Source organism: Triturus cristatus, chromosome 12, assembly GCF_964204655.1.
Source record: "Triturus cristatus chromosome 12, aTriCri1.1, whole genome shotgun sequence".
NCBI classification, from domain to species: Eukaryota; Metazoa; Chordata; class Amphibia; order Caudata; family Salamandridae; genus Triturus; species Triturus cristatus.
The window spans coordinates 499,234,357-499,246,477 of record NC_140595.1 but is presented as its reverse complement, the minus strand read 5'-3'; positions in this window follow the sequence as shown (position 1 = coordinate 499,246,477).

Below are 12,121 nucleotides of genomic sequence, written 5' to 3'. Positions count from 1 at the left end.
TTGTTAGGAAGGGTGTGATTACTGTTTTTGAGTGATAGCCCAAATGTCACTGGTGAAATGTGTACAGCTGCTTGGTGCCTCTGTGAAGGCGTATCAGCAGTAGTTTCCCTTGGTCGCTGCTAGCAACAATCGAGTAACATCTGCAGATCAGTCTGGAGAATTGAGGGAACAATCATCTTGTGCACATTTTTAGATATTTCACAAGGCACCTCGAACCCAAGCAGTTTATATTTTAACAGCTTCTTCTGTTGCATTGTCACAGAAATTATTTCATTTGTGGAATGTGGAAAGCAGCAGAGCTAAATTGTAGAGCAAATGCATTTATTTCATTGAACTGATTTCACTCTTAATTTAAATTGTCGAAGACACCAAGGAATTGGCAGCAGAGTTGGAAGTTTCGAAGCTTATGTAATAAAGTACAGTGTTTGCTCTGGCTTATGGCATCAGACGTCAGCATTCATATGTTGCCCTTTTGCTTTGTATTGAAAGCGCATCATGCACTTCTCTTGCAGAAAGAAATGCTGCCCGCATGCCGGCGTATGTTAACACAAGCATTGGCATAAGCCAATAGGTCTCGCCTTTGGGACCTTATAAGTTTTTAGTTATCCAGCACAATATCGTCGGTGCAACAACATCAAGTGTTGTATGGCTAAACACTTATAAGGTCCCAAACGAGAGACCTATTGGCTATGCTAATGCTTGTTTGACTTGGTGCCCGTTTGACAAATCTTCATGAAATTTTCAAAAGAAGTGTGCTAGTGATTCTTGTTACATATGGAAAGGTTCGGGATGAAGCATCAAGTAGGGGTCAAGAAAAAGGGGGGGGGGTCAAAAAGTGTTTTTCCCATGTTAAAGCCAATAGAGATTTTAGTTGTGAGTACAACCAGAACCGCTGGCGGAATGACACCAAATTTTGCAAAACGTTCGCTATTGGTGCAGAAAGAATGCTTTTTTCTTATTTGGTGTAAATCTATTCAGTATTTTTTTTTAATATTAAACAGAATGTCAATTTGTATAGATAAGGACGCGGATCCTCCGAGGATCCTACAGTCCTCGTGCTGAAATGTGATTAGCTATCAACATTTCAACCAGGAAGTGTTGGCAGCCATCTTGGGACTCAGCTACAGTCTAGTTCCAGAAAAAAAAATTGAAAAAAGGAGAAGGGTGCAGGTTAGGTATACCCTGAACCCCTATGCCTCTTGGGGGGGGTCCCACAGGGACCCCACCTGGGGCAAAAAGCATTTTTTTCAGCTGTAGCTGTGCTGGATCCACGTCTTGCACTGAAAAATTTGCAAAATGATGTGCGGCTTCCCCTGCTTCTGTAATGTTCAGCCCCCAGGTGGGCCAAGTCCTGGGGTATGAGGAGTTACAAAAAGTAGGGGGATGCACGGGCCCCCCTCCTCAGGCTTATAAAAGCCCCCGCCACCTCCCGGAGCATTGCTTTTAATTTATGCAGGGGGTGCCGGAGTGGCAACACCGACACTCTAGGGAACATCACCTCCCCAGGGCAAATCTAAAAACATGCAAGAGGGTCCCATGCAGCCCATCCACGCCCTGGGGACCACCACCTTCCAGGAGCTAAACATATACAATGAATGCAGGGGTCCTTCTCAGCCCCACCGCAACCCTGGGGACCACCACCTCCATGAGGCTAAATATAAAATGAATGTGGGGGCCCGCATAGCCCCCCCGTGGCCTCAGGGACCACTACCTTCCCAGGGCAATTTATTGAAATTAACGTGTATTTTACAGCCCCTGCAGCGCCAGGGGGCCACCATCTCCCCTGGGGCTAAATACTACAATGGAGGGGTGCTGCGTGGCCCCCATCATGGAGCCATGGATGGCCCTGGGAACCACCATCCTCTAGTGCGGCTTCTGCTACCTCCTGAGGTGCCCACACATGGAAGGTAGCTGTTTGCTTTTGCTTGGTGGGAGTTGATAGCTCCCACCAAGCAAAGCAAACATAACTCTGCTTTCTGTAAGCCAGAGCTGTCAAACAGCTCCACGTTGCAGAAAGTGGAGTTTTCATCTGTTTTCCTGCGCACACATATGCGTGCAAGGAAACAGATTAAAACATTGCTCTGTCAGACAGGGAGCTGTCTTTCAGCAGCCCCCTGTCGGTCAGCAGTGCCAGTTACCTCAGGAGTTGAGGAGCTGGTTGGGACCAAGGGGCCTTAAGGTTCCTCCCAGGGTCCCATTGCAGACTGGGTGCCCTAGGGGCACCCAGGTGACATGGCCAGGCCTTGGGGATGTGGTCTCCTGTGCAAAAATCTCCATAGTAAAACAAAGAAGCACTTACTTCTATAAAGTACAAACCATTTAATTGGGTTTTCTCTGCATTTCCACCATGAAAAGTTATCTGTAATCCGTGATGGAGGTATTTTATTTTATTTATTTATATTTATTTTATTTTTAAAGTTTTATAGAGCGCGAACCAGACCCAGGTTAGGCTATCAGAGCGCTTTATATAAGGCATATGGTGAACACATTCAGAAGGATAACATTGCATATAAAAAGACATACTCCGAAAGTAACAAGGAGTAACAACAATGAAATGACTAGTTCTAGGTAGTAAAAGCATTCAAAATTCGTGTCGGTTTACACTTCACGAGTCAGCATTGGGGAAGAAATGCTCTGAGCCTTGCGATACAGTTCAAGTTTGTGACGGTCATCAGTTACGGGCAGGGAACCCACAGTAGAGGTAGTTAGTGGTTGAGGTTCAGGGGTCGTCGTTGTGCAGATTTAGAGTAGGAATTTGCTCATCAGGTATAATTTTGCTTCCTTTTTGAAGAGAGGTGTAACAGAGATTTTTCTGATGTAAGGTAGAAGAGAGTTCCATATCCTTGGCGCAGCCCCAGAGAAAGCTCTGTTGAAAGTTTTGCATCCTTGCTTTTCTCAAGCGCAATAACACACATAGTGTCTGTAGTGAGGAGGTTCTTTCTTGTCATCTGCTGCTGAGACCAGAGATCATGTTCTAAACTTTTAAAAGTAGCAGTATGTAAACTTGCCTAGGACCCTGTCTGTTTGGCCCCACCCCATATACATTAGCAGTATGAAGCGTCTTCCCACTGTTTTCTCAGGATGAGGGACAGAACCCCCCCAACTTGTTTCCTGACGATTTTGGAGATGGGGTCTTGATGCCTAGGAATCTGATCACATCTCCACCAAACAAAGAAGTACTTACTTCTGTAAAGTACAAATCATCCAAGTATGTTTTTACTGCAGTTACACTCATATTGACAAAGAGACAGACACACAAGGTCACTTGGAGACATTTCTTTGGCGTTCTTTACACAGGTGAATTGTAGTGGATGCAATATACATTTACCCAACGGGGTACCACTTACTAATTAGCCAGTAGAAAGTACTCCAGTTGAGTAGAGCTGTTGCACAAAATGGTGGCCTCTTCTTGAATAAATTTGCAGGGCACAATGAATTCAAGCATGATGCTCATTTCACAGAAATTAAACCTCAACAGGTTATAGCCAGGAAATACAATTAAAAAATCATTGAAATTCACTGAAAAAAACAAAAGGTTGCAGGGACATCATAGTTAGGAAATATAATTAAAAAATCCTTATAAATTCACACAAAAAAACAAAGGTTACGGAGACGGTATAGTTAGGCTCACATTTCGCTCATAGCAAACCAGTGATATTCAGCAGTTATAGTTACCTGACCTAACTATAACTTATGCCCCTGCAATGCACTGCTTATGACCTCACATGTAACATCACTCATGACATGGTCAGTGACATCACTGATGACATCTTAAATGACATCACTTATGACATCACTGATGACATCATCCACAGAAGCGTGGTGGGATGCATTAAATTTCCCATCCATGAGCCACACAGAGTGATGTGTTAAAGCTTGGATATTTGGTGCTGTGGCTAAACTAAAACATCAGTTTATCATTGTTTTGGATTCATAGACAAGACAAGTTGTTTTGTGTGTGTAATTAGTAAATGGCCTAGAAATTTTATTTCTGCAAAGGTTTTAGAGGTTGGGTTGCTATGCTGTCACACATTTTTCCAAGTATATTTTTTCAATGTTTGGGACACAGATAAAGACACAGTGGTGCAGGAAAGGAAGCCTGGTACGCCACAGAAAAAGGAACACAGAGACAGGGAAATACAAACACATGGCTGAGACAAAATGGTGATAGAGAGGGGTTCAGGAATGCCACAACAACATGGAAACACACCACTCAAATAGCCCACGGCATTAGGAGACCATCGCAATGCCAGAAGTATGATCAACAAAAGGGAAGCGGCAGAACAAAACTTGCAGTAATAATTAATGGAAATACCAAAGGTGCACATATCTCTATTTGTCTATTCCATCATCATTAAAATGCATATCTTGTAAAGAATATGCAGTCCAAGCTAAAGAGTCCTATTAATATATTACACATCATCCCATATATGATCATCGCAGACAACTAGTAGTTGAATTTAAGCTATCCTTTTAGCTTTGGCCTGAGAAAAATGAAGAAAGCTGTGGAACTCTAAACAGATGTTGCTGGAAGGGAAATACGCTTCTTACCAGATGTGTGCACATGTTATCCATTGAGCTATCTACCATTAGCATTATCTAAGACTGACACGTTTTAGGTCAGCAGCACAAAAAGTATTATTGATCTGCAGCAATGTGATCTTTTTCTGTTTTGAATTCATTAAAATCCCAGAGTGCTTTCCTGTTGTGTGATCAATATCCCCTTTCATGTAGTGCAGTGAATGTGAAATGTTATTTACACATATTAAAGGATTCTCTTTTATGCTGGATACAGTGTGGAGAGGTGATAGAATGCACGGTTTTACGCAGCTTTGTCACCTGCTGGGCTATAGAAAGCACTTACAATATTTGCAGATTACTTCTTAGTCTGAGTGATGCATGAACAATGAAATCTTACTGTGATGCATTTCACACATTGAGCACCATTTAAGGGGATGCCAAAATGCTAACATTTTATAGAAATAAATGCTATGTAGACATTCCCTTGATGTAATGTAAAGTAATGGTAATATTTATTTATGTATTTAATTATTTAAACATTGTTTGATGTTTTATGTAGAGCAGATCCTCTCAGGTGTTTTAGAGAGCTGTGGAGTAAAATGTAACAATTAGTAAATGTCTAGATTACATCTCAATATCTTGCATTTTGCACGTTTACCATTCATCCCAAACAAATTATTCAGGTGACGTCAGAATGTGAAGTGATGCTTGAGTTTTCAGATCCCTAACGGCATAAAGTTTTAATGTTTAGGTGTTTGGACAAAGAATGCAATTAGCAGTGGCAGCCGGTAATTACATCTTAGAGGGGGTACCCCCCACACACACATGCACACTCACACACACACCCATTCACAACACTCACTCACAAATACACCTCCTTTCATACAAATACACACACACATTCATCAAACAGTCAAAATAAACAAACACTTACCTGCTGCAGCTCTTCTGGAGAGAAGCCTCGGCGGTGTCATGAGGGATGGGACTGCTGCCTCTTCTCATTGGCTGACCTTAGGGAGGGTTATGGCTCCTGGGTCATGAGTCCTTGAGCCTGGGTCCTGGGGTTTGGGTCCTGGGTCCAGGGGCCTTGGTCATGGAGTTTAAGGCCTAGGGCCCATGTCCTGGGTCCTGGTGCCTGGGTCCTTGGGCTTTGGGCCTTGGTCCTTGGACCTGGTGCCTGGCTCATGGGTCCTGGGTATCATGGCCTTGGTCCCGGGTCCCGGGGCCTGGGTCCTGAGTTCTTGGGCCTGGGTCCTGAGTCCTTGGGCCTGGGTACTTGGTACTGGGTCCAGTGGCCTTGTTCCCAAATCCTGTTGCTTGTGTCCTGGGGCTTGGATCCTGGGGCCTGAGTCATGGGTCCTGGGTAATGGGGCCTGGGTACTAGGTCCTGGAGCCTGGGTCATGGGTCTTGTGGTCTGGGCCCTGTGGCCTTTGTCCTGAGTCATTTAGTCCCCCGCTTGCCTGTGTGATAAGGTGCCCACAGGCCCCAGGTTGGGCCACCCTCACAGCCCTGTGCCTGAGGCTCAGCTGGGGCTTCTAGCACCTGGATGGCAGGGTCCTATGAGCCTGACCATTTGGCTGCACGCCATGCTTTCCACTGGGTCGACCAGATGGCCGGGCTGCCATGGAAGTCCTGAAGAAGGCTTATTTGCTTCCTTAAGCCCAACTAGGGCTTCAAGAGGTAGGGTGCATTCACAACTTCGGTTCCAACTGTCACTCGGTGTGCATGGATTACAAGAAAGGGGGTGGTCTTCCTCCGGATTACTAGGGACAGGGTTCCTTGGACTCCCTTATCTTCTGGTGGTTCTCAGCGAGTGACCAGATGGCCCAGGACCAGGTTCCCGGCGGGACTTGCAGTGGGAGTCCCCCTGTCCTGATCACGTCCTCAGGCCTGCATGGCAGAGCACCTGTGACAAGATCCCGTGGGCTTGGGAAGGCCTCCCCTGTGCGGCCAGGTATAGGTCCTCTGACCCAGCCCTGCCTGGCCCTGGACTACTTCCTTTGGCTTGACCCTCTGGCAAGGGCCTGTGATGGGGATCAGTCAGACCTGGGGAGGCTTCCTTTGCTTAGCTTGCTATTGACTCTAGTGGTGTGCCCTGGGGGGGTGGGAGCCTCCCATCCTGGGCCCCATCCTTGGGCTCGCTGTGAGGCAAAGCTCCCGGGATGGGGTCCCACGGGCCCAGTGGATGCCATCCCCAGTGTGGCTGGGACCAAGAGCTCTGACCAGGCCCCGGGGTGGGTTCCCCTGCCCAATGGTCTGTCCTCTGGCCTACCTTACTGCCAAGGGCACAGGACGGGTATTCATCCGGCTCCGTGAGGCTTTTCCTGCTTTGCCAGGCTCAGAAGCAGGTTTCGGCCCGTCTTCCAGGCCACCGCATGGCCAAGCCCCTAAGATGGGCTCCGATGGACCTGAGAAGCCTCCCCTGTGCGGCCAGGTCCAGGAGCCCTGACCAGGCTCTGGGGTCCTGGGCTCCATCCTCCAGTCTGCTACACTGCCAAAGATTCGGGACGGGAGTCCATTGGACCCAGAGTGGCTTCCACTGGTCAGCCAGGTACGTTAGCTCTGACCGTGTCCCTGGCATGCCCTAGGGTGGGAGCCCCCCATTCTGGGCAACGTCCTTGGGTCCTCTGCATTGCAAAGTCCCAGTGACAGGGTCCCGCAGTCCCAGTGAGGCCTCCCCTGGTGTGCTGGTTCCAGGAGTTTGAACTGAGGCCCCGCACCCCGCTGGGCCGTGGGGCAGGCACTCTCACCCTGCGTTCCTTCCTCTGGCCTGCCGTTATGTCTAGGGCCCAGGAGGGGGGTCCATTAGTCCCGGGGAGGCCTTCCCCACTTTACCTGCATGTTAAGGTGCCTACGGGCCCCAATTCAGAGCTTCAGCAGAGGCCCCGTTGGAGCCCCATGCCTGAGGCCCAGCTGGGGCTCTGAGCACACCTAGACCGCAGAGTCTCTTTCCCCTCCAGGAACAATCAGAAGCCTTTCCATTAAGGCACAGCGCAACCAGATATTCGTCCTTCGAGCCCGGCCATTTGGTCACATCGAGCCCCTCAACCATCTGGTCACACGCAATGCTTTCCAATGGCGCGTCTAGGTGGCCGGGCTGCCCTGGAAGTCCGGATGAGAGCTAATTTGCTTGCTCAAGCTCAGCCATGACTCCAGGAGGTCGTATTGGTTTGCCCCTTCGGTCCTCTCTGTCAAACGGTGTGCACGGATTACAAGAAAGGGGGGTATTTTTCCTCCAGATAACTAGGGACAGGGTACCCTGGACCCTCTTGTGGTCTGGCGGTTCTCAACTGGGTTTTGCCAGGGCCCGGGCAATCCTCAGGGGCCCAGAGGGGCCCGGGCCCACTCCTCTCTCTCAGCTCTGCCTGATGGACCTGTCCTCCAAACCTGCCATCCCCGAGAGCAGGGAGAGGCAGGGAAAATTTAACTGGTATTTTAGTCCACTGGGGTGATATCGTAGTACTGTCATGAATATGATGAATACTTGGTAAGAAGATTGTTCTTATCTTCTTGAAATGTAGAAATAGGATGAGATACATTAATTCAAATATAGCTGTTCAGAAACTGTAGGGTAGATCTTTGCACTTCAATCCGTTTGCCAAAGAATATGCAAATTGGAAACAATTTGCTATCATTCTTTTATAGTTTAGGAAAATGTGTGTTGTAATGTTGCAGTAATTTTTAAAGCAGAGAAATACAAAATCTTATTCATTACCCAATCTATACGTGTGTGTTGTAATGCAGAGATCATTGACCTTAATGTATTTCTTGAATGTTAAAAGATGGTGCTCTCATTTTGTGTTCAATTTGTGGTAGTTCATGGTGTTTGCACAATGCACTTTGGGATTGATTGTATTTATGTTGTGAAAACAAAATTGCACTTGATCGTGACCAAGGTTGAGGCTTGCAATCGAAATGTGTAGATTGTACTTCTGCCTTAAGTATATATATATATATATATATATATATATATATATATATATATATATATAGAATCTACTGGCGGTCGCCAGTAGATAGTTATAGTTAGGACCATGTTTCCATAGGAAATCCGCAACATTCTATTTGGAATAACTTTGGCGCCGGTCGACGAATCCTCGTGAAATTTTCAAAACTAATGGGGCGCTACGCTCCGCTCCTACCCTTAAAGTCTCGGGGGGATTCGTCAAGCGGGGGCTGAGAAAAAAGGGGGGTCCCAAAACGCGTTTTCCCCATGCATTTTTCCATAGGACCTTTAGACACAGCTACAGCCCGAACGGCTGAACAGAATTACTTGAAATTTGGCAGAGAGGTAGTCCTCAGGTCAAGGATGTGCCTTTTGTAGGTCTGGTGTAAATCTGTTCAGTAGGTCCTGAGAAAATAGCATTTAAATCAATATATATATCTGTAAGCGCGCTCCGTGCGCTTACCGTAAGCTTACCGTACGCGTACGGTGCCGTGCGCGAGCTCAATTCTGATTGGTGGTTACATGACTGTAAACATTCGAATCGGTCGAAATCAGGAAGTGTCGGCCGCCATTTTCTGTCTCTCGCACTGAGAAACAAAGGTGGGGAACGTGAAAAGGGGGCAACGAAGAGAGTTGCAGACCCCCTAGTGTTTGTCAGGGGGTCCAAGAAGGACCCAAAAGTACGAAAAATAAATTTAATAATTTAAAAAAAAAATCGCAGGGTACGCGTACGGTAAGCCTGAAAGTCACGGGGTGATTTGTCAAGCGGGGGACGAGAAAAAAGGGGGTCCCAAAACGTGTTTTCCCCATGCAATTATCCATAGGAACCGTTAATCGCAGCTGCAACCCGAACTATTGAATGGAATTACACCAAATTTGGCAGAAAGGTAGACATTGATTCAGAGTCATGCCTTTTGCTTAAATGGTGTAAATCCGTTCATTAGTTCCTGAGAAAATCAAAATCAAAATCATAGATATATCTATGGCCTCGGAGGATCTGCGCACCCTGTGTGCACCCAGCGCGCACCCTCCCGATCACGAGCTGCATGCTAATTGGCCAAATCCCGGGGGCATGTTAATAATAAAGTGTGGAGGGGCCAATCCCCCAACACTGCCCTGGGGACCGCCACCCCCCGGGGCTTAATAGTTTAATGTGGGGGGTCTCTAAGGCCCCACCGAGCCCAGGGGACTACCACCCCCGGGGCTCGACTTTATTAACATTGTAGGGGTACGGCACACAGCCCCACCCGCAGCCCTGGGGACCGCCACCCCCGGGGCTTTTTTAACTTAAATAAATACCCTGTGTGGGGGGACTCAAGCCCCCCCACACACCACGGGGACCGCCACCTCCCCGGGGCACTAAAGATTCAAATCGGGGGGTCCGTGATGGACCCTCCAACCCCCGGGGACCACCAACCCCCGGGGCTTTGTAAAATATGAGAGAGGGCCACGCGGCCCCCCTCCTGTAGCCTTGTTGTGGCCCTGGGGACCGCCACCCCCCAAGGCCGGCTCCTGCAGTGTCCCGGCGTGCCCACCCCGGGACACAGTAGTTTGCTATGGAAGGGCGGGAAACCTGCTCTCTCTTCCAAATAGCAAAGCAAGTGTGGAAAACCAATGCCGGCTCCCGCAGGAGGCAGGGGGCCGGCGGGACCGTGGGGGGATTGGAGACCCCCCCACAGTCCCCAACGGAGAGGGCCAGCCTGAAGGATGGAGTCCCCAGGGCTACAAGTGGCCACGCGCCCCCTCCCCAAAATGTAAATTTAAAAACAAAAGGCCGCCCGGGGGATGGGGTCCCTGGGGCCATAAATGGCCTAAGGAGGGGGGCAAGGCAGCCCCCCTCCTATATAAAAAATAATTTCAAGAAAGGGCCATACCCTGGGCGATGGGGTCCCCGCTGCTGATTATGGCCTTGGGAGGGGGGCCACGCGGCCCCCTTCCCGAATTTTAAATTAAAAAAAATAAATTAGGGGGCAGGCCCTGGGGGATGGGGTCCCCAGGACCAAAATATTAGGAAAAGAAGGGGGGCCACACAGCCCCCCTTCTTAAACAAAAAAAAAAGAAAAAGACCGGTATCGCGCTAGAGACCACGCCCCCTTCTTGTAGCACTCTGCAAATGCGCCCCCTGGCGCGTTTGCAGAGGGGGAACGAATTCCCCTTGAATACTGGGGGTCCCTGGGGGCCAACTAGCCCACCAGAAACCTCCAGTATGCGCCAGGGGGCTGCCTTGCAGAGAGGTGGTCTTAGGCCACGCCCCTTTTTATTTCACTCTGCAACGCAGCTCTGTGGCAATTACTGGAGGTACCTCGTGGGCTAGTTTGACCCTAGGGACCCTTAGGATTCAAGGGGACTTAATCTCTCAGCTTAGAACGGCCACGGGGCGCGTTTACACAGTGGTGAAGAGAGGGTACGGGGCCTGAGGTGATGTGTGCAAACACGCTCTGTGGCGCGTTTTAAGTTGGGGGAAAAATTCCCCTTCAATCCTGAGGGACCATGGGAGCCAAGTAGCCCACTAGGTGCTTCCAGGAAGCGCCACTGCACTGCGTTGCAGAGAGGTGGTGCAGGCTGTGCCCCTTTTTACATCTCTCTGCTACGCAGCTCTGTGGCGCTTACTGGATGTACCTACTGGGCTAGTTGGACTCTAGGGACCCTCAGGATTGAAAGGGAATAATTTCCCCAACTTAAAACGCACCACAAGGCGTGTTTGCACAGTGGTGAAGGGAGGGGATGGTGTAGGAAAGTGGCTCTATATATACTGGACCGAAGTAAAATCAGCCGAACTACGAATTCCGATTTACTAACCTGTTATCAGGAGAGACCTCAGTGTTGAATCATTGAGCCCAGTACTGATCCTGAAAAGTAATTCTAACTGTACTTACCAGTAACTTGAATTTCCTTTCATAGGCTAACATTGATTTGTTTCACTTGGAAATTCTTCTAAAGGTGGAGTTTTGGAACTTTAAAATATTACTCTAAAATCAGCCGAACTACGAATTCTGATTTACTCACCTGTTATCAGGAGAGACATCAGTGCTGCATCTTTTAGCCCAGCACTGACCCTGAAAAGTAATTCTAACCGTACTTACCAGTAACTTGTATTTTCTTCCATAGGAATCCATTGTCTGGCTTTTACCAGAAAAGTTTCTAAGTGTCGATTTTCACAAACTACAAATATTCCTTAAAAATCGCCTGTATGACTTAAACGCACTCTTTCAACTGTTTACAGGAGATGCACCAGTGCTGTATCCAGGATCCACCACTGAGTAAGAAAAAGTAACGATAACACTAATTACCTCCTAAGTGAATTTCCTCCCTTAGGATAACATTGGTGATTCTATGTGAAACAGTTTCTGTCAACTTTTAAAATACAATAATATTCCCTAAAAATCACTACTGTAACCAAAAAGCTTTTACTCAACTGTTTACAGGTGATGTACCAGGACTGAATCTAGGATCCAGTCCTGTGGTTAGAAAAGTAATCCATAAAGTAACTAATTGCATTTAACTAGAAATTCCCATTGAGCTCAATGTTGCATTGTGATTGAAATTATGTTGCCTATTGCAACAAACTGTAACTATTGCATTCAAAAAGTCTATTGCCTTTTTGAAAAGTATTTAACTAAAGTAATTCATTCTGGGAAAGTATATTTTGTAAT